This window comes from Neofelis nebulosa, chromosome 17 (genome assembly GCF_028018385.1).
Source record: "Neofelis nebulosa isolate mNeoNeb1 chromosome 17, mNeoNeb1.pri, whole genome shotgun sequence".
In the NCBI taxonomy this organism is placed as follows: Eukaryota; Metazoa; Chordata; class Mammalia; order Carnivora; family Felidae; genus Neofelis; species Neofelis nebulosa.
The window spans coordinates 23,104,821-23,125,469 of record NC_080798.1 but is presented as its reverse complement, the minus strand read 5'-3'; the positions used below and the strand labels follow the sequence as shown (position 1 = coordinate 23,125,469).

Here is a 20,649-nt window from a genome sequence, read left to right as displayed (position 1 = left end):
AGAGGGAGGGAATAACAGGTGGAGAGAAATAAAACATGGGGTAACATGTAAAAAAAAATCTGCTGCCACAGACGTTTAGAAATTGTAATAAACAATGCACCATTCAAAAATATGTAGCAATTCACCATCGCACCAGTAATGACCTCTACAGGTGTCTAATTCCCCACAACCTCACCAGCTCCAAATGCTATTGTTCCTTTGAATTTTTGTCACCCTCGTGGGTGCTGTTCTCGCTCGAAGGTACTGACACTTAGCGATGTTGAGGGTCTTTCAACATCTGCAGCTCCTTTTCTGTGAACTATCTGGTCCTGCCTTTGCCTATTTGTCTATTGAGTTGATGGCCTTTGTCTCCTATTTGCAGGAGCTTGGGAAGTGGTGTTGATCAGGGTTCTCCCCAAGAGGTAGACCCTGTTGACTAAGCTAAAGATCTAGGGGCTCAAGAGCCCGCATCCCACATGGGCACAGAATGAACAGGACTGTGGGTGGGACAGCAGGAGAGAGCAGAGTGTAGGCTGAGCCAGCATCACGCTAAGGTCCTTAGAAAAAGAACGAGTAAAAACAATGAAATATGTCAAATAAAATACAGTAAAGGGAGGAGGAGAAGGAAGGGGAAGGAGAAGGGAGCAGAGGGGAGAGGGCAGAAAAGGCAGTGATGCTCTGGGGCAGTCCCTGCTGGGTCAGCCACCCTGAGAGCAAAATGGTGGGTCCTCAAACCCCTTCCAATCCCATACCGACTCCCACGCTTCCTTTTAATGACCATAGCAATCCTGTCCGTGCAAATTAATATTCCCACTTAGTGGATTGATTATCCAGGGAGGCCCAGAGAGGTAGAGGGACTCGCAGAGGACGTAGGTGGGAGAGCCAGGAATGGGGTTTGAGGCTGATTCCCCTCCACATCACTCAAAATACTTTTTCCCCCCCTTATTTCCCTTCACTGTTTTTGGTTGGCGTCGTTGTTTTTAGTCTTTCTTTTTCTAAGGACTCCCAAATAAACGTGTGGGTCAGTAAGGTGCACATAGTTGGCGCCTAATCCCTGTCCCAGAAAGACTCACTAGGCTGGTCCGGTGGGCTGGTCCTTGCAACCAGTCAATTCAGCCTCTGCCCCTGCCCCGACAGGCGGCCGCAGATGGGGCCTGAGCTGGGATAGTCAGAGGCCAGGTGGGCAGCTCACAGCTGCTGGGTGGGCCTGCCCAGCCCTGGCACACGCGCTGACCTTCCCTCCTGCGTGCAGCCTGGCACAAGGTGAGGGCTGGGCCCAAGTGCGCACGGCCAGGTGGGCTTTTTATGGCGTGGCCCAAGGAGGTCATTCTTATTAGCGGCTTTTACACAGATCCTTCACTTTATTTCTAGCTCCTTAGAGGCTTCAGCAGGAGCCAGACAGCCTCCTAGCTTTCTCCGGTGCTCCCCCTCCCCCTCCTCCTTCAAATCCTCGGGCTGAGCTCCTCCCGTCTTGTTTGTCTGCAGTGTGTCTCGGGTGTGTGGGGGGGAGACATGCTAGCCCCAGCCGCCCCGATTCAGCCTCCCTCCCCTGGTACGGAGGATTCTGGCTTCCCGGTCCTCGTCGTCTTGATGCGCATTGCTTTCGATGGCAAACTTGAGGCTCTCTCCAACAGCTGCGAGGCGGGAGCCCGGCCCTCCCTCCCTAGCTCTGCAGCCCAAAGCACCCCACCTCGCCCCAGCTCAGAAAGTGCCTGTAACTTGCCCACGAGGCCTTGCACCCACTCTTGGCCGAATGCATCATGTCTAGCGCTCCAGCCAGGCTCTGGGCGCCGTCGGGTGTGATGGACGCCATCGGGAGCGGGGCCCGGCTTGGGCTTTGGAGCCGGGAGACCCGCGCAGGCTCCCGCTCTGCCATCTACCATCGGTGCGTTCTCGCCAGGACCCTGGAGCCGCCAGTTTCCTCGCGGTCGAGTGCGGTGACAGCCCCTCCCACCTCGGGGCGGGGCGAAGCCGCAGGCACTTGAACCGGCTGGCCGGCTCCCTTCCTCCAGCCCCGGGGCAGCCCGGCGCCCGCTGCCCCAGAGGGCTGATTGCTCAAATGGTCCAGCTTCCCGGGCCTCCGCCGAGCGAGTCGACACGCCCGCGCCTGGAACAGCCGCCCGAGGGGGCGGCCCGAGGACTGGGCGGGTGGTTCGGGGCCGACTCCTCGGAGGCCTGAGTTACCCGCCACGGATGGCATAGGCCGGCAGGCGGCCAGAGGAGGTGGGCCTGCTCCGCGGGTGGGCTCCCTCAGGCCTGCGCCAGGGCCCCGCCGTGCGCTCCCTCCGGCGGCGCGATCACAAGGCGTCTGCTGCCATCTGGTGGCGGCGCCCCGGCAGCTGCGCGCAGAGCGGGGCGGCGGGGCCCGGGGCGCGGCGGGGGCGGGGGTTCACGAATCCTCCAGCGCCCCAGAGCCTTTCACCGCCGCGCAACGCAGCCAGGAAGCCCCACGCCTCTGCCACCTATGCGGCTCCGGATGCGCCCAGCAGATTGGGGTCCGGAGAGAGGCAGTGTGGTGCAGTGGTTGGCGCCTTGGCTTTGATGCCAGCGCTAGGCTGTAGAATCAGACTTGCTACACCTCATCCGGGTATCCTGCAGCAGGACCCTTCGCTCTCTGAACCATTTTCTCGTCTGTAAAAGAGGATGAAGCAAGCGCGTGCCTTGCAAGGAGCCTTTGCAGAGTACTGCCTGGGCAAACGCAGGAAAAGCCCCAGGCCCATGGCAAAAAGCATAGTAAATGTTAGCTGTTTCTCCTATAAAATCGCTAGCTGCAAACACAAGGGACTCTTAAATACGGAGGACAAACGGTTGCCGGAGGGGAGGTGGCTGGGGGGTGGGCTAGATGGGTGATGGGCACTAAGGTGGGCGCTTGTTGTGATCAGCACTGGGAGTTATATGTATGTGATGAATCACTAGGTTCCACTCCTGAAACCAATGCTATACTGTATGTTAACTAACTTGAGTTTACATAAATTTAAAAAAAATTCTAAACTGCTTCTCAGGGGCTCAGACTCCCTCTTCTCTCCCTCTCTCTCCCTCTCTCTTTCTGTCTCCCACTCTCTCACCCTCTCACCAGTGCTCAACGTTGGCCATACCAGGGATTTTCCGTAAACCGGGGGTGCCAATGCCGACCTCCCACTCAGGTATAAGGTAAAAAGGGTAAAGAGGGCGCCACCTCTATGCAGACAGGTGCACCTGGTGTCAAAGGTCCGCTGGGCCTTCCACCTCCTAAGCGCCCAGAGGTTAATTCTCTGTTAGAACGAAAAGACTCTCCCAGCGGCTGCTCGAAAACCGGAGGCTCTGTCAGCAGCCTTGTGGACAGGGCCTATTTCCTAAGCTAAGGGCGTCTGGGTGGCTCTTCTTCACTCCCTCCCAGGGGTCACAGACCAAGGGATCCAAATCAGGGGTCATGATTTCTGACCGCCTTCCACAAAGGCCTCACTGAAGTAGATGCCTCATCCCTTTAGTAATGTGGTGGAGTAATTAAGGAAAATAAACTTTCCTTAAAAAGCGAAAGAGCCGTTTGGATCCATTCACGCACGAGGCACTGTCCCGAGACTAGGGTTTGGGGTGTGAGTGAGGCGTGTCTCACGCACCTTCTGCCAGGCACAGAGCTTTAATTACTTCTCAGGAGGCAGGAAGAAGGGGCCTATAGAACCGGGCGTGACAGCCAGGTACGCCAGCAGGGAGGGGGACTTCTCAAGCAGACGCTGCCGCTGCCGCTCTCTGCCTGTGAAAACGCCGGCTCCAATTCAAAGGTATCAAATATTTGCCTAGCTGTTCAACATTTCTTCAAATAATATACTCACGGCTAATTCATATCTAGACTCGATGTCTTCATCTCTCCCAGGCCTCCCTCCTGGATTAGCGTGTCTTGTCTATTCTGGGAGAAAGTTGTCCTACATTCTAAAAATAGGCCCTGGAGTCTGGACACTGGCATGCACAGTCAGCAGAGGCTCTTTGACTTATCTTGAGGGCCGTCCTGTGGGGACAGGTGCAGCAGAGCCCAGAGACACATCCGTGAAACAGCCAGTGTGGGCGCCCAGGTGCATGGAGGAGGCTGGGTCCTCGCGAGATGTCTGTTCTGGCTGCTGGCTTCCGAGTGAGGCGGTGGTCTGTTCCCAAGGACCCCCCCCTCCCAGCCTGGCTCTTTGACATTTGAGGGCAGTACAAGACTTTCACATCAGAGGCAAGGTCCTTTCTGTCCACATACAGGTCCCTTTCTTCCTCAGAGTTAGAAGCCCAGGATGTCCCTGTGTCAGCCAGGACCTGGCAGGAAGCAGGTGGCATGCTCGTTCAGGCCATTCAGGGAGAGCTTAATGAAGGGACAACTTTACAAAGGGGAGCACAGGAAGGAGAGATGGCACTCTGGGTCTGGTAACAGGGGGGGCTCTTCCCACCCTGGGTTGCAGGGCCCAGAGAGGAGAAGCCACCTGAATCTGGAGGTGGAGAGTGCCATCCAACAGGGGAGGTGATCTTGGGAGGAGAAGCCTGGGGAATGGCCGCCCAACCACTCCCCGGTCCATGCCAGGGCTCCCCAAGCTCAAACCCACCCACAAGGCAGAGTTATGTGTGGATGTGTCCATGCAGGGGGCCTGCTGGGGGAGGTAGTCAGAGCAGGTGAGGGAGGGTGCAGAAGAGGAGCTGGTCAGCTCCCTGTCCCTTTCTTGGGACCTCTCCACCTCGCTCCCCACCTTCTGTCTCTCCTTGTACCAGTCATTATTTCTCTGAGAGCCTCACCATCAGCATCTCGGACTGACTCCCCTTCTCTTTGTTTTCCTCCAGCTATATCTTCCCCACTTTCTGTGCCCTGAAGGAGGGCGGGTGGGTGCCCATGCCCCCTTCCCAATTGATGGAGTTGTAGGGGGTTCCAATAGTTCTCCCCATGGTCACCTGCCAATGCTAGAGGAGGGGGAGCAGCCTGGCCCTGGAGACCGGCTTCATGTGACTCTCTGCTCTTCCTCCTCTGCACTGCTCTAAATGAGGCCAATCAGGGCTGCTTTCATTTTATTACTTCAAGGACTTCCTCATCCACTTCCTTTCATCCTTCTTGCCGCTCTGGCCTGGAATTAGGGAGGAGGAGTTGTAGAACTCTAACGGCCCCACAGCCCTAACGAGAGCTCCCCCTGGGTGCCCAGCCTGCACACGTGCTGTGGGGGGCCTGCGCTCAAGGAGTCACAGCAGATGGGGGCTGGACCCACCACCCATTCACACAGTCACTTGACAGAATGCACCCAGGGCCACCGCACTCGGGCCCTGCGTGATCCCCCGGTTGTATATACAACAATGAAGGATTTAGTGTCTGCTCTTGACAAATACAGATATGTACCCTGTGTACTGTGTGACACAATGCATAAGCTCGTCTAAGCCTTAATTTCCTCTTCTGTTAAATGGGGGAGACATCCCTAACCCCAGGCTTGCTTAGGGGTGATGTGAGATCACAGGGGGGCTGTTAAGTGACAGCAACTTGTGCCCCATCCATGTACATAAAAGGTAAAACCTCAAAAGGAAGGTGGGGCCTCCCAGTTGGGGGCCGAGGATGCAGATCTCAGATAGCAGGGGGAGGGACAGATGTGGACCCAGACCTCCAACTTCAGCTCTGGTTTTAAATGGAATAAAATAATCCCCCGAATAAATAACCCCTTGATGAGGCAGGTCCCCTTGTGAGGTCACTCCTTGTAACAGATCTCACCACGGCACAGAGAATGTTCTGCTCCCCCTATCTGGGGATGATATATACAGCCAGGTAATGCAAAATGAATTTTCATGTTATTTTTGCTTATTTTTTAAGTCCATTGGGTGCATCGCGGCTGATCGCTGTTCTGACATTTTTCTTCCCTCATTAAGAAAGATGCCCCTGGTGAGTTACCTGTGTCGGGCTCCGAGCAGAAAATAAATATCGCTGGCATCCACTTTCCTGTGCTCTCTGGGTGTAATTAAGAAAAAGGCACCTGCAGGAGACAGAAAGAACAGGGCAGAAAACGGCCAAGTGGTTACCCTTCACAAGAACTTTAAAACCATGGTCTTTAAAACCATCCAAATGTCACCCCTTCCATGACCTCCTTCCTGACCTGTTGGGGCCTCCCTCCACCTTTGCACCCTAATGCTATTCCGTTCCACTGTGGTTTGCTTTCCTTTAGCATATATATCTCTTATCCCTGCTGTGGTAGACAGCCCTGTTCTTCCCTCTGTCCAAGGTACCTGATTTTCTTTTGGGACCCACAGTTCCTGGGAACCCCATGCAATCTGGGTGGAGCCTGCCTGTGCCCCAGGAGACAACCAAACCAGGGCAATCAGACTTGTCTCAGGACTTGCCAGGAAATGCTTCATGAAATACTCTTGGGCTGAAGCTTAGCCTGGGGCCATGGCCATTTTGACTTCGGGGAGAAATTGTCTTGAGAAGGAAGCCAGACAGGGGTGCCTGGCTGGCTAAGTCAATAGAGCATGCGACTCTTGATCTCAGGGTCTTGAGTTTGAGCCTTACGTTGGTGGTAGAGGTTACTTTTAGGAGGAGGAGTGGGAGGAGGAGAAGAAACTGGACTGCTGAGCCTCTCATGAGAACTTGGGACCCGGTGTCCCATGTGTGCCCTGGATCTGGAGCCTGCTGGATCTTGCAGACAGGCATTATGGGGACCCTCCCATCTTGCCTCACTCTCACTGTGACCAGCCACTGCCTATGGTTCAGGGAGCTTGTCATTGGGTCCGTCTCCAGAGGAGGCAGAGCTGGCACCTTGGGCTCAGTGCTCAGGGCTGCAGCTCAGGAGCGTTGGTAATGCCCTGGCTTCCTGTTTTACAGCCAGAAGTGTTCCATAAATGGCACAGCTCCTTCAGTGAGCTAAGTCCCCACTTCCTGCTGGGTCTGACGCCCCCACCAGTGATCTCAGAACCCAGGGTGTGAGACTCAGTTCATCCCCTGGGCCAGCTGACCTGCTTCAGGGCCACATTTGCCACCTTCGCCTTGGGCTTTTGTTCTGCATCTCTGCAGAGGGCTCGCATGCCAGGGTTTCTCTTTCTGTTCTGATCCCGCTGCCCCACTTTGGGCCCCTTTCCCCTGTCTTGTCTTGTCCTCTTTCCTCTATAACCTTTAGTCATGTTCACCAAATTGTGAGCATCTATTAGGCACCTGGTGTACACAGCCCGAGTAGAGGCTTCCCTGACAGCCTGTGTGACTTGAGTTCCCACGGTGTTCTCTCTCAGGGTGCCCCATTCTTTTCCTACACAGCAGTTATCACCCTTTACCATTGTTTTTTGTAAGTGGTTTTTTGTTTACTGGATTCACTGCTGTCTCTTCAGTTATTCAGTTCTCAGAAGATGGAAACTTTTATTATTTTTCGCCTTACACTTAAGTCAGGGACTGGCACACAGGACCCTCAAGAAACATCCATGGCATGACCGTGTGGGTGAACGTGAGGGGACCGGGCCCTGGCCCTGGTGCTGAAGCGCAGCATTGCAGACTGGGCCTGAGGCTGTTCCCACAAGGCTATGCATCGGGTGGGCGGAGTGCTGTGGGGTGAGGGGTGGACCCAGGCCTCCAGACAGCTGTGGTGTGGAGTGTCCTTGTGCAGACCAGACCCAGAGCCCAGAGCCCTGAGAAGACATGAAGCCTGCTGGGTGGACATGCTCACTGGGTAAACTCTTGTGGCTGAAACACAGGGGATTTCAGAGACATGTAGAAGTGGGAGAATGGGGAATTCTGTTCACTGTTCGGTCATGTTCATCTGCTGATTGCTCTCTGGTCACAGCTCCCCAGGAAGAAAGGCAGCTCCCTGGGTCCCTGGGGCAGAGGTGGGCTGTGATGCCTCTGGTCTAAACTGCATCATTTGGCACAGGGCTGCTCTGCATGACAGGTGACTAATAAGGCTTATCCCCCACAGGAAATGGCTTGTGAGTGTCCAAGTGTCCTATGTGCAGTGCCCAGTTTCAGGTCTGGGGTTAGTGTGGTGGGCAGAGTAGCCCAGTGAATGACCTGGCACCCATCCAGCATGACGTTATCCAACAAAGGAAGGTTGATTTTATCCCAAGGGGCCACCTCAGTGGTCTCTAAATGTGCTATTCACACCTCACGGCTGGCCCCAGGGGCCCCACACATGAGGCTGGTTCTAGCTGGATGGGAGGCGTAGGGCATTAGGCTTTGGTCTGAATTGCAGCCTTACCACTTAGTGATGAGCGGTGTGGGCAAGCTCCCTGACTTTGCCCAAGCGCACTTCCTGCACCTGAGAAAACTCTTGTGAGGTGTGCGGGGGGGGGCTTGTCGACACCTGGGCCCACAGTGAGGCCATCTCCCCATGGCTGCCCCCCGCCCTGGGCTCGGGGCTCCTCTGTCTCCTCTGCAGCTTTGCCTCCAGTACAGCAGGCAGCAGCTGCCCGTGCCAGTGTCTGTAGAGCATGCGTTCTTGGCCTCCCTGCCCGGTTGTGCTTCCTGGACGGCAGGGACTTGGTATGTCTGGATGCTGTCCTTCTTCCTGCTTTACCACCGAGGGCCCAACACCGGGCCTTGTGCATGCTTGGTGCTCAGAAGGCATTTGATGAGTGAGTGGTGTATAAATGACTAATAGGAATTCAATCCATGTTAGCAGAAATACCAAACCGCTTTGCTAACTTCCCCCAAACTACCTGCCACCCTTCATCAGCACTTGGCCCGCTAGCAGGGAGAAGGGCCTTTACTTAATCTTGGGACCAGCCGGCCAGGAGAGCGAGGCCCACCCGGCTTAGCACCTCGAACCACAGATGCAGGATTGATGGTGCCCTCAGAAGCTCACACTGGGCCTCCTCAGGGCCCCATCTGTAGAGGGAGGTCTTTCTGTAAGCAGCTGCGGTGGAACCCGGAGGCTGCAGGGGCTCCACGCCCCCTGCCTTCTGTGTTGGCCAGTAGATGGGGAGCTAGTGACCAGACCCAGCTCCCTCTCCCACACACGTGGGCCAGTACTTGGAATCTATGATGCCTGATGAAGGCTACATTAGCCAGGCTCCCAATGGGGAGCCAGTCTCTGCCACTTGCAGGAGCCAGGCAACCCTGAGAGCCAGGGCTCCGGGGGCGAGGAATGAGGTTTTGACTTTAAATCTGGCCGTTCTCATGTCACTCCAGCCCCGTTCCCCAGAAATAAGCTGGTCCAGTCTGCCATCTTTCCAGACAGTTCCTGTTGAAGCAGAAATAGTCCAAATTCTAAATGTCTAGACACTGACATATGGGGTTTCTTGATATTGTTTTCATACAGGAAAACTTGCTCTGAAAAACACAGCTACACACAGCCACTCACACACCACCGGCCCCACGCACAAAATCCTGATTTTCAAAATGTTCAGAGCCCTTCCTGAACTTGCCTGAGAGATGATGTCATCAGAGTTTGTTACTGGGGAGTTTTAGAGATCTTTCTTTAAACACACACACACGCAGAGACACCCCGACACACACAACACTGACAATTTGTCTTCTCTCATCTTCCCAACAGCAGGGGGGTCCGGCCCTTGAATATGTATGGGCCTTTGCTGCATGCTAGAAAATGAGGCACCTGAGTTCATGGGCGCTGTGAACGGGGGGCAGACAGCCCAAGGATGGGAGACAGGTGCCCTAGGCAGGGAACCAGGACACGACACTGGGAAGTCTCTTTAGCTCATTTTGTTCATCAGTAAACTGGGAATGGTAGTTCCTTCCTTGCTTGCGAGATGTGAAAATCTCTGCAGGAGATTGGATAAACAGAGGTTGCCGCTGTGACGTTGGAGATGGGAAAGCAGCAAGAATGACCATCTGGGCTCTGGAACGAGCTGTCTGTGCTTGAATCTTGCCTCTGCCCATTGCTAGCTATGTGACCTTGGTGGAGCTACTTAACCTTTCTGTGCCTCTGGCTCCTCAGCTATAAAGTACCGATAACATGAATAGCTGTGACCTCATCAGGTTTTCGTGAGGACTGGAAAAGTTCATAGGAGTTGGCTGGTCCGTGCGGAGGCGCTGACACCCAGTGCCTGGTGTGCCATAATTACTGCCTCCTCCCAGTAGGGTCCCTCTTTCTACCCAGAGTCTTCTCTAGGACATGGCCCTCAAGCCTGGGCTTCCCAAGGGTCAGGAGAAGCCTGGGCCACTTCCACTTGTGCAAGCGTCCAGTATATGAAGTCATAACAAAATGCCAAAGCAAGGTTACACAAGTTAAGGTAAACTGAATACATTTACATAAAGCAATTCAGTGGTTTTCGACAGACACACAGAGACTCCCTGGAAACCCTCACTGGACACAGTGGCAACACTATGATGTTCGTCAGGAATGGATGGCCTGGGAGAAAAGGTTCTCCTTCCCTTTGCCCTAGCCTGCCCTTAACAGGCCCTGCCTTGAGGTATTCGTGTATCCCATAAATAGGAAGAACAGAAATATTCCTGACTTCCAGCCTGGGCAGAGGCAGAGACTAAGGGCTGGGGGGTCCAGAGGATGGCTAGTGCCCAGCTGGGAACCTGCATTTCCTTGGAGCATGCTAAGGTGCTGGGTGGCCGCAGGGAGGAAGCAGGTGGGGTGACCTGCACAGCTGTGTGCGGAGGGGCCATGGGGGGAGGGGCAGCCGGAGCAGCCACATCGGGCAGGCCATGGACTTGTTGCTGGACTGGCCTCCTTGGGAAGCACCCCCTCCTCCCCAGTCACCCCAGGGTTGTCCAAGAGCCTGGGGAGGATGATTTAAAATGACTTGCAGCTCAGGGCTCCTGGCTGGCTCAGTTCGATAAGCATCCAACTCTTGGTTTTGGCTCAGGTCATGATCTCGCAGTTTGTGAGTTAAAGCCCCACGTTGGGCTCTGAGCTGACTGCATGGAGCCTGCTTGGGATTCCTTCTCTCTCTCTCTCTCTCTCTCTCTCTCTCTCTCTCTGCCCCTCCCCTGCTCACACACTTTCCCTCAAAATAAATAAACAAGCTTAAAAAAATTAAAAAATAAAATAAAATGACTAGCAGCTTAAATGACTCTGAAAAGTTTCTATTCCCAGTGTGTCCCCATGCTCCCTGGGATTGAGTGACAGGAGTTCAGTTTTACAAATCTAGCCAACACCCAGCTCCTGTGGTGGCAGGAAGCTCCAGCTTCGACACCTGCTTCCTCCCTTGTTGGCCCTCTCCCTGACTCCCTGGGACCTGGGGTGTTCTCTGCATGATCTGCTCTACAGGTGTCTTGGGGCTCAGCCAGGAAGTTCCTGGCCGGCAGGGTCAGAATCTGGTTCTCATCTTCTTCCCAGGACCCCCACCTAGCCCCTGGGTTCCTCAATCCTGGATGTGCATGGCTGTCACCTGGGGGGTGGGGGTCTTTAAAATGCCAGCACCTGCTTCGGCACCCCCCCCCACCCCCAATGCAGAACAACAGTGCATGTCACCCCAGTCAGGCCCAGGCATGCCTCAGTTGCATATTTGACCTGCACGCCCACTATGGAACCTAAACCCAGGCTGGGGGCTGCTTCCAGAAGGGTTCTGAGAAGAGGATTCAGGTCCAGAGAGGTAGCTTTCCAGCGCAGCCACAACAGGAATGCCAGCGGGTGACAGAGACTCTTTGCACCGTGAAGGCTGTGAGTCTGATCAAACAAGATTTAGCTCCAAATCCAGCCTGATTTACCCAAGTACAACTGTGGGCCAAGGGCATTATCACCTCCCTCCTTGCCACAACATACCCATCTTTTTGAGTGTGTGGGGCCAGAAGGGCTCTATGTTAGAACAGGGAGCATCAGGCTGGCAGGGAATCCATCCCGGCTTGTTCCCAGGGAATCGATCTTTATGCAGAGTGGCTCGAATGCCCATACATCCTTTGGTCCAGCTTGGAGTTTCCTAAACTCGAGGACACATAAGTTTTACTACGCAGAACTGGGAGCCTGGAACTGTACATGCTGTGCCGTGGGTGATTCCAGGGGCCTTCAGGGTAACACTGAAGTGTGCAGAACTCTGCGGTGACTGGGGGCGGCAGTCTGACAGCCCGGCTGCAGTGACCTGCCCACCTCCTGCTCCCCATGTCATTTCCACTTGGCTCCCTTCTCTCTCTCTCTATCCTCGGCCATCAAGACTTTCTCTTGTCCCTCACCTGGCCAGATTTGTTCACAGCTGCAGCCACAGCACCTACAATTGTGCCTGGGGCAAGGTTGTTTCCTGATGAGCATTTGTTGTTCTTGACAAATGCTGAGGATGGCAGGTGCTCCCAGAGCTAACAGTGAATTTGGGTAGATGGACGGGACAGACGGTCAGCTCAGGACCCCTGTGGAAGGTTCTGGGGATGCCCTGCCCCTGCCCTTCAGCATTCGCTGTTCCCCGCATGCAGCTGAGCCCGTGTCTGGTGCTCTGCTTTGGGGACCCGAGATGGCCTGGCCGAGGGGGCCTGCTGTGCCTGTGTGAACAGGTGGGAAGTGCCAGCTGTTGCAACTCAGGGAATAGCCTCCAGTCGGTGACAAAAGAAGCTGTGGATAAATAGCCCAGTTCCCTTGTCCTCCGGATGGGCTGTGTCCCAGGTCCCCGCGGTAGGAATGCGTGGGTTCCTCCACTCTGGACTGGCCTCCTTCCTTCCGCTTCCCTGCCTCACAGTGCCAGCCTCCCACGGACAGTGCCTGGAAGAACCACCCTTGGCACAGTCTACCCAGCAGCCTTTCAGTGAAGGAGCCACCCAGGGCGAGGGAGGCACCCTGAGGCTCTAATGACTGCTTGTGGAGAGCCCGTCCCTAGGAGGACAGTAGTGACCTGGTGGTTCCCTTTGCTCTAGTGTTGGATCTCAGGTTCCTGGGGAAAGTGACTCCTTTGGCTTCCTGGCTTGGACCCACAGACAAACTGAACAAGGTGAAAAAAGTTGTCATTTGGAAAAGTCTTGTGGCCAAAGGCTGCAGGGGGATGGGGCTTGGGAGAGACGGGGCTGAAATGCCTGGAGAAGCCAGGGAAGCCACTCCTTCCGGAACAAACTTCCCAGCCCGGACACAGGCGACAGCCACCCGTGGGAGCAAAGAAAGTTTCGCTGCTCCTCCCTCCCAGAGATATTTCCAAGAGCTTTATTTTTCTCGCCAGTTGGCTAAGAAGCAAAAAAGGAACAATAGATTCAAGCTGAAATAATTTGCATTTATGATGAACACAAGGAATATCTACCTTGCATTTTCCTAAAAAAGAAAAATTAAACCCCGTTTTTAATTAACTGATAAACTATTAATCAAATTTTTGCAATGTTAGGTGACACATTATTCATTTAGATAGAATGACTGTGAACTTAAACTAATCAAATCTGATTTGCCCACATAGGCTTGATTGAAATACATTTTAACTAGCATATACAAAGAGAAAATCTTGGATTTCTTACCTAATCTTCAGAGTATACTGCTGAGTTAATAAGGGCAGTTTTTTTTTTTAAATGAGACCACCATTTCTTCATCTGCATATCAAAATCAAGAGGAACTTAATTGCAAAACACATATTCCTGAAATCTAATCATTACACTGCTTTAGGGTATTTTATTGAAGCATGTTAAATTATGGACAGAATATTAATGATGGAGCTAATCAAACCCAATTAGTCACTTCTAACAATAGTCACATAAATATACAAGTCAGGTACTAAAGTACTGTAGATATGATGTAAAATTGTTAAAATATTAAATGTATGGGATATTTATGAAATATTCATGTAGAATTTAAAGCCAAAAATTATCGGATAAGTCCCTTTAAAGAAAACAGGTTTGGCAGTGTCCTACGATATTTGTCTAGAATTCACAAGTTTTCACCTATTCTCCAGGTACATTTGAATCCAGGGGATTAGCGAGTCTATAATCAATCAATCAGCAAATTCTAATAAGATGACTTACCATATTCATGACCCAGTATTTCACTCCTGCATCCAGAGACTTTTTTCAGTCTTTTGTTTTCTGACTTTTTCAAGGCCTGGTGGAAGGGTAGGTCTGGAGTCTCGGGGCCTTGGGAAAGCTGATGGAGGGCTGGATAGAGTGCTCTGAGTCCATGGTGTTTCCTCCCCACCCCCATCCCCATGCCCAGGGCGAAGCCAGGCAGGACAAGGTGGGGAAGCTGCTGTCTGGTGGACCTTCTCCTCCTCCCATTGGTGAGGTGTCAGGAAAGGATGCTAAGAGGCCCAGGGGAGTTCCAGCCGTGGCCTATGAGGAGTCTTGGTGGAAGATTCCAAGCCCGGGAGCTGGACCAAAGCAGGTAGGCAGCACCAGATATGGGAATCCCCTCTGCAGAGACCTCCCCCCGCCCTGTTCCCTTCCAAGCATGGCTGCATGGTCCCAGACCAGCACCCACACAGGCCTGCATGGCAATTTCACCCAGGGCTAGCTCCCAGGGCTTCACTAGTCAAGGAAGCTGTCAAGCTTCACAATTCTCTTTACTGGCCCTCGTCCGATCCTAGTGTCCCATCCAGACCCCTGCTTTCCCCTCTCCTGTTCCTCTTTCCGGAACGCTGCCCTCCTGCCTCTCATGCTGGAGTCTCAGTTCTGGGCAGACAGTGGTCCTGTGGCACAGGTCCCTGCTCTGGCCAAACATGCCAAGTGACGCATTAGAGCGATAGTAGCCGCTGTCCCCCCGACCCATGCATCTCCCCGTCTATCTATCGTACAAACCAAGGAGGAGCATGTCCTAGACCCTGTGCTGGACCATCCCTAAACTCAGGGAGCACAGAAAAGAAGCAGAAGTTTTACTGCTTTTTCCTGTACGTCACGCATGTTCCTGCTGCAGATAACAGCATCTCCGTTTTCCTTCAAAGAGCCCCTCTACCCCCACTTTGAGCCTCTAAGGTTTGGGGGCTGCTCCACTCCCTGGAGTCACAGTGGGCAGATGACCCAGGCCTGCCAGTAGTGCTCCACCCCTTTGTCCCTGTGATAGGCTTCCGGGTGGGAATGTGATCTGGATGTAATCTTGGGGGTTTTGCTGGAACTATAAGGAAAGAGAACCCCTTTTCTGCTGGGGCGTCCTGGGAGCAGAGGCTGGGGCCGCAGCACACACAGAGACTAACGCAGAGGAGAGAACAAGTCCCAATGACATTGCTTGAGCTCCCCAATTCCGCTGTGCCCGAAAGGCTAGTTACCTGCGCCAATAAGTCTCCCCTCTTTTCCTATTTTTTTTTTTTTCCCTTAGCCAGTTGGAGTTGTGTTTCCTGGCACTTGCAACCCAAAGAGTCACGGTTAATGGACAGGAGAGAAACAGAAGAGGTACAGTCTAGACGCTCAGATGAGGTAGTGTGCGGTGTCAGCAGCAGGACACGGCCTTGCAGCTTCTGCAGCTTGTGGGAAGGGAAGGTAGACAGAAATCAGGCTCTGGTTCTTGACTGACAGGTCACCCCCGGGTGCCCCTTTGTGATCTGTGAGGGAGGACAAGTGGAGTAAATGTGGTCACCCTGAGAGAGAGGGGGTCATGGTGTGGACACATTGAGCATCATTGTGGCATCCAGGGCCCGACATGTGGCTCAATGAACAGTTGCAGGTGTGCACAGGTTGATATATTCTAGCAAGTTGACATGCCAGACTAGTACTGAAGATACAAGCTCCTTCTGGCAAGAATCCCCTTCTTGCCTGGTACCCATGGCTCTCCGCGGATGGCCCCACGCATACTCCTGCTGTGGTTGCACCTCTGAGTTTATGAGTGCCCGAGCACCTTCCCCAGCCTCTGGAACCCTCCATCCCTCTGTCTTCTCCTTCCACGAGGCCCAGAAGGACACCTCCTCCATGAAGCCTGCCCTCGGATCTAACTTGTTTTTATGGATCTCTCATGACCTTGGCTTTCCATGCCTTGGAGTGGGAAGGGGAAATCTTGGGGCAGACGCGACATCCACGTTTGGGTGTAGGCAGCAGCGGAGACTGAGGGTCAGACTACAGATGCAGAGTTAAAAATAAAGAGCTTAGCAGAAGCCAACCACCTCACCAGAGATGAGCAGGGGAATTTGCAGCAGGGCCATAGGACTCCTCACAGGACATGGAGTTGTGTTCACATCATGCACTTCTTTGTTTCTTTTTAAGTTTTTAAGAATGTTTCTTTATTTTTGAGAGAGAGACAGAATGCGAGCGAGGGAAAGGCAGAGAGAAAAGGGGGCACAGAATCTGAAGCACACTCTGGGCTCTGAGCTGTCAGCACAGAGACCAACTCGGGACTTGAAGCCATGAACCATGAGAGCATGACCTCAGCCGAAGTTGGACACTCAACCGACTGAGGGACCCAAGTGCCCCTCACTTCATGCACTTCTAATCTCTATGGACAGGGCGAGGCCCTTGACCTGAGTGTAGGCCTGCAACCCAGATCTCCTACCAGACCATGAGCCCCCAAGGGCAGGCAAGGAGCTGGCCTGTTTCTATCAGCCTTCTGCTGACATCAGGACTGTTGGTTGGCGGACAACTCCAGACTCTGAGAACTTTCCGGAGGCTCTGAGACCCCAGTCTCGTGTTTCCCAAACCAGGCTCTAATTGAGATTTAGTTTGGGGTCAGCATGTGGCCTACATTTGTGGGCTGTTGGTACAACTTCACACCAGGCTAAGCTGCCTTTTTGTTCATGTATTTTTGAATAATTTTTAAAAATCAGATAATAATCATAAATTCATAAAAATCATAAACACCAGTTAACATTTTTCTTTTTGCCATTTCTGTCTCACACATAGATGCCTGATGCCAGGCACCGTGTCATTTCCAGGTAGTGAGTGTCCTTCTTCATGTTTCCTTGGCCACATGTGTAAGCAAATCTAGGAATCATCCAGAAGTGCCATAGCACCTTTGCCTTTTTCCTTTGTTGCCAAATTTACATTCCCACCATAATGTGTGAGGGTTTCCCCAGACCTTCTCTGACCCATGGTATCATTAGGCTTAAATGTTTTTTCTTATCTCATGGGTATGAAATAGTAGCTCATGGTTGATTTAATGTGTATCTTCCCAATTGCTAGAAGCCCCATGTGCCTTTTCAGGCAATTTTTAATCCACCCCATCATCACGCTGGTCTCCTCCCTCTCAAGACTGGGCTCCTGTAGGAGGCACAGCTGCTGTGGGTTTCAGGTAAGCAACTTAGCCTCCATGTCCTTGTCTGTGAAATGGACAAAACAATGGCTAATTCATGAGGTTTAGACAATGCAGACCAGCTATTTCAGCCTCGTAGGGTCCAAAGCTGATGAGTGGACCACAGTCTGTCTTCTCCAAGGAATCAGGCCTGGGGTGACGCTCTCATTTTTGTCAGGAGGAAGGGAATCTGCATTGATGAGTCGAGGGTGCCATTTCAATTCAAGCAGAGCTTCTCTGAAGCTGGGGTAGCAGAGAAAAGTGAACCTTCTCCCTGCAGGAAGCTGGGGAGGAGGAGGTGGGCAAGGAGGAGGAGAGCAGGAACCACATTCAGAGTCCCATTTTGGGGGGTTGGAGAACCTGTGTGCTTCAAGGTCCCCTGCTCCCTGTTGGCAGGCCTCCATCTGTTCTCCATATAGCCCAGGCAAGTGGCCTTTCCTACCTGGGGGCCTTGGCAGACGTATGAAGGGGAGGCAGAGCCCAGGGTCAGGTCAGGCTGACACCACCAAAAGGAAGCATCTGTTGTGGGAGACATACCTGACAGATGATTTATTTCTGCCCTAAGTTCCCCAATGGCCCAGCCTTATCTCTGCTTTGCAAGGCCTCCCAGGCCCCAAGGCAGAAGAACTCTGCTTCACTCAAGGCAGCAGAGAACCATCTAGGGGACTGCCTGAATTTCCTAGAAAATTTTTCTGGGAACATCCCGAAGCAGCCTGTTAGCCATCAAGGCACCAACAAATTACCTGAACTTTTCAACTACCCGAAAAGCATTAGCAAATCACCTTCAAAGGCACTCATTTCAGAGGTACAATTTGATGAGTTTTGGCAAATACGTATACTTGTCTAACCAGACCTAAACCTTCCAAAATGCATGATTTCTATGGGCTTTGATACAATTAGTTGAAAACATGACATTGCAGTTTTTCCCAATCAGTGAGCAAGAACACTGACCCACATCAGGGAAGACCAGCATTCCCTGGCTGGATTTTAACAGAAACTATAGTTGGTAGACAGACTGGAAAGTGAGCACATGATTTATTGATGCCTGTTCCCCATTTGGATTCACATAGCTTTCTGAAGTGCCTTTTTAGTTATCAAAACCATGAAGCCAAGTATCAGGAACCAGGCTTCCGAATTGCTGCTTCACAAAGTGTTCATCAAGATTTTCGAAAATAATGAAGAACAATTAATCACATTGGCACTCACTAAGAATATCATAATTAATATTTGGGTGAGAGCAAAACGATTGTGTTAATAAATATATTATTTTAAATGTTTATCTTGTCTTTGTAAAATGTGTATTTTGTGTGTGTCTTGTTACAAATGAATGAAATAGTACCATAGGATACAGCAGACCCAGAGACAAGGACCTGGGTACAGGTTGGTTGTTCATCTGGGAGGTGGTTTCAGGAAGTGGGAGGGAGGCCATGGGGTAGGGAGACAGAAAAGGATGCAGTAGTAATGGGTTGGCTCACTCCCACAGAGGCTGTGTGAGGCTTCATGAGGAATGCATTCCAAGCATCCCATAGAGAGAAGGGGAAGTTGGGAAATTGTCCTTTGGGACACTTTCCTTCTTTGGTTGAGAGTTGCTCTTGGGATGTTAACTTTTTGCCACTTTCAGGCTCCCCGAAAGCTTGGGTGGTGCTGGAAAAGCCTTTAGTCTGACAACCATTGGTGGTGGAAGCTGTCATCTGTGTGGGAAGGAACCACCCTAACTGTTGCCAAACTCAGCCACGGGCTGAGGAGATATGGGGTGGCCATCTACAGTGTTCACTAAAAGCTCTGTCTGCGCTTGTAAATATCTGACTGAAAACATGCATCTAAAACTGAATGGAGATCACTAACCCGGAGACTGTTCAGAAGGCCATGATCAACCAGTGACTGGGAACCACTGGTCTTTGAATCCAAACTCCACCCTTGTTATTAACAGTGAACGCATGCCTTTGCTTTAGGTGGCACATGGCAGCAAGATGGCGGGACAAATTTCCAAGAAGAGGAAGTTTGCAGCCGATGGCAACTTCAAAGTTGAACTGAATGGGTTTCTCACTCGGGAGCTGACTGAAGATAGCCATTCTATAGTTGAGGTCTGAGTTACACCAACCAGGACAGAAATCATTATCTTGGTCACCAGGATGCAGAATGTTCTTGGGCCAGTGGATCCAGGAATTGAGTGTTGTGGTTCAGAAGAGGTTTGGTTTCTCTGAGGTCAGTGCAGAGCTTTATGCTGAAAAGGTGGCCACAAGAGGTCTGTGTGCTATCACCCAGGCAGAGTCTCCACCTACAAACTCCTAGGAGGCCTTGCGGTGTGGAGAGCGTGCTGTGGCGTCCACTCATCACGGAGAGTGGGGCCAAAGGCTGTGAGGTCGAGGGGTGTGGGAAACTCCGAGGACAGAGCACTAAGTCCATGAATTTTGTGGATAGCCCGATGATTCGCAGGGGGAGCCCTGTTAACTAGTACTTTAACACTGCATGTGCTGCTGAGTCAGGGTATGCTGGGCGTCAAAGTGAAGACTGTGTTTCCCTGGGACCCAAGTGGTAAGACTGGCCCTAAGAAGCCCCTGCCTGATCACGTGAGCATTGTGGAACCCAAAGATGAGACACCACCTACCGCTCCCCTCTTGGAACAGAAGGGTGGGAAACCAGAGTCACCTGCCATGACACCGCCAGTGCCCATAGTGTAACAGGGTCTTGTTGGCAGCCGGATCTGGAGTCTGGATATAGCTTTGTAAATACTTTTAATAAAATCTTTAAAAAAGAAAAAAAAAACAGTGAAAGCACACCTGTCCTTCCTGGCCACAATCCACCCCGTTCCCCTGGCACCTAGCCCAGATTATTTTATGGGTGAACTCAGTTAAATCGTTAAGGAGCAGACAATAACCATGCTGCTTAAACTGTCCCGGAGCACGAAAAAGACCTACTATGTTCCTAGACAGAAAAGCTCGCTATTGAAATTATGGTCATTCCCTTTGTATTACTCGTCAGATTTAATGTCATTCTAATCAAATGAAGAGAAAGTTGTTTTGTCAAAATTGTTATGCCTTTCTTTTAAACCCTCTTGAAAGGCACCCCTTAATGCCTTTGATTTCTATTTTTTTTTAATTTTTTAAAAGTTTAATTACTTTTGAGAGAGAGAGACAGAGCATGAACAGGGGAAGGGCAGAGAGAGAGGAAGATATAGAATCTGAAGCAGGCTCCAGGCTCTGAGCTGTCAGCACAGAGCCCGACGCAGGGCTTGAACTCGTGAACTGAGAAATCATGATCTGAACCAAAGTTGGATGCTTCACTGACTGAGCCACCCAGGAGCCCCTGAATTCTATTTTTAATCCATTTAATTCAGGTATAATTTCCATACCCACAAAAAAAAATACTTTAAGCATCCACTTAAAGCATACAATTTGATGAGGTTGGCAGATGTATGCACCTCTGAAAGTGGCCCCACAGTTGACACAGAATATTTCCATCACCTCCAAAGGTTTCCTCGCGCCCCTTTCTCTCCACCCTTCCCTCTCTCAGCCACAATCCCAGCAACCACTGATCCATTTTCTGTTATCAGGGATCAACTTGCTTTTTCTAGATTTTACGTAAGTGGAATTATGCAGTATGTGTCTGGCATCTTTTATGCGGCACAATTATTTTGACATTTGTCCATGTGGTTTGTTCATGTTCATGACCATGTAGTTTTCCATTGCACAGTTATACCACA

The 20,649-nt window shown here is 51.9% G+C and overlaps 1 pseudogene; it reads left to right on the top strand.

The window, feature by feature from the left end:
- Nucleotides 1–18,916: 18,916 nt before the first annotated feature.
- On the top strand, nucleotides 18,917–19,658 carry LOC131499494 (small ribosomal subunit protein uS3-like; annotated as a pseudogene).
- Nucleotides 19,659–20,649: the final 991 nt, after the last annotated feature.